Source organism: Calidris pugnax, unplaced genomic scaffold, assembly GCF_001431845.1.
Source record: "Calidris pugnax isolate Ruff unplaced genomic scaffold, ASM143184v1 scaffold273, whole genome shotgun sequence".
NCBI lineage: Eukaryota > Metazoa > Chordata > Aves > Charadriiformes > Scolopacidae > Calidris > Calidris pugnax.
The window spans coordinates 7,209,049-7,211,427 of NW_015094508.1; positions in this window are offsets into that span (position 1 = coordinate 7,209,049).

The following is a 2,379-nucleotide window of genomic DNA, read 5'->3' on the forward strand; positions in this document are numbered from 1 at the left end:
TCAAGAGCTTTTCTTCCTATAAGCATTGACAAAGCACAGAACCTATAGCACATATAAATGCAAGGTTGTAATGCATTCTTTTTTTCAGCTGTATGGTCCACCAAAGTGTTTTAGCAAGTATATTCATGTAATTTATACTATCCTTTTGTATTTATTTAAAAAAAATTATTATTCTCTCCCCAAACACTGCTGGGGTATTTCTAAATATGATAGGTTATTACCCAGGTAAAAATATATCCTGGAAAAAGCACATAAACACATATTTTCAAGCATCAACCCCAAACGCTTCCACATGTATCCATCAATATTAAATTTTGTTATTTAAACAGAAAAGTGTGCTTCCCAATCTTACCAGCTGTTGACTGTCACACTAAAGGATCCAAAGGCCTAAAGTAACAAGTGCTTTAGCCAGATGCTTCCATGGTCAGCAAAGACAAAACAAACTGGTGAAGACATGGAGTAACATGCTCTGTGCTCAGTAAACGTGTAACCCTGTCCACAGCTTCTGAAACACAGTTGCCCAAGCGGCTTATACATATTTTCAGAATTCACAGTGGAATTCCTGTCCCTTCTACAAAGACTTCTGCTTGCAGAGAACAAACATTTATGCTAAGAGTCTGCACACTACTTTCTGTGCAAGTTTCTTTTCTAAAAAGTCACAGATTATAAAAAACGTATGTAGATATTGCTTGGGCTGATGAAACAAAAACAAAAGTCATCAAATAAGCTGACTATTTTTATCTGAATGAGGTTCACTCTGAAAAATTATTTTATGCAATAAAGCAAAACAGGTAAGTCAAACTGTATTGGGAATTCTGTCAGAAATTCTAATCACAGATGGTCAGGAATTCTTTAACTGTAGCTAAAGCTTTTTCTGGTAATGTACCAGTTTTGACAAAATTGCTATTGGAAACATTTTCTCTGTGCCAGCAGCGGGTGTAGGCAAGAAAATGCAGTTGTCTGCGACTGGGAATAAATAACTTGTTGGTCTGAGCAAGCAGCTTGGTTTTGCAGAACCCATGTATCTTTGCTTGATTTAGAGCCTGGAGTCGAACCCATGTGAGGGCCCTAACCAGACGGTGATAAGCTGTCTTTCTTTTTAGCTGGATGAGTATTTAATCAGTTATACACTGTGGAGCAGCTCCAGCCACGGAAAGGCCAGTCTTCCACACCAGAATAGTCCCCAGCCGGTCATCAGACAGCAACGTGAGCATTCCCAAGTCTGACTCGGGCAGGGTCTGATGTGAAGGCAGGTCTCCCAAATCCCACGAGGATACCATAAGGATGAGGCAATTGGCTATGTGCCTGTTGGTTCAAAAGGTTATTTTTGGCCCTGATGCAGAATGGGGAAAAAAGCTCTCCACAATCTGTCTTTTCAAAAAGGATAGGCTCTCCCTGCTCTCTGTACGCACCGCCGAATTTGCAGAAAAGGTGGAGCAGAACCTGTACCCACACCTGTCCCTGGAGACAGATGATGTGGGGAAGGTACACGTGGCCACAGAGCTTCATCAGCGAGTGTGGTTCATCCACACAATCATCCTATCTACTCATTTGCTGCAGAAGCAGGGATTTTTGAGTATTAACAAAAAAAATACTCGACAGTAGAAATACCTGCTTTAATCAAGTAGACGCGACATACCCACCCTAGCAGCAATTATCCACGTAGGCATAATGATGAAGAAGGGGGAGGGAGGGACGAGCTGGCTCCCTGGGCGCCCCGGGAGCTCGCCGCCTTCCCCCCCCCGCTGGCCCCGCTCCCTCCCCGCTGGCCGACGCAGGATGGCGCCCTCGGTACGAGCAAATCACCCGGTGGGGGAGCAGGTTGACAAACCTCTTTCCAGAATTAATTTCCCCCTCCGAATGGCCGTGTTCCCGAGGAGCGCTGCCGTTACACCGCCGGTGTACGCGCCGGTATGTGCCGCTACTCCCTAAACCGCTGGAAGGTTCATTTGCCCGAGGACGGCAACGGGATCTCACCAACAAGCGTTTATTGTGTTCATGGCAGAGTGTTGGTGTGGGTGAGGACAAACGCGACTGCCTTTTTTTTAGGGTGTTGTGATTATTTTTGCTAGAGCTACTGTTAAGAAAATCCACAAACTTAATATGTAGAACGGAAATCGTACGGCATTGGGATATATACATATATACATATACATACACATTACATATACATATAGGGGTGTATGTATATTCAGAGACAAGTTTACTTGACACGGTGAACGCCAGCCCCGGGTCTGCCTCCCCGCCTCGCAGGGCACGCCGCCAGCCCCCGGTGACCGGGAGGGCTACTGCGGGCTGGCCCCTCTCCTCGCCATCCCGGGCATCCCCCCGAAGCCGCCGCCGTGCTCCCGCACCATCCCCCCTCCTTTCGTCTCCCCC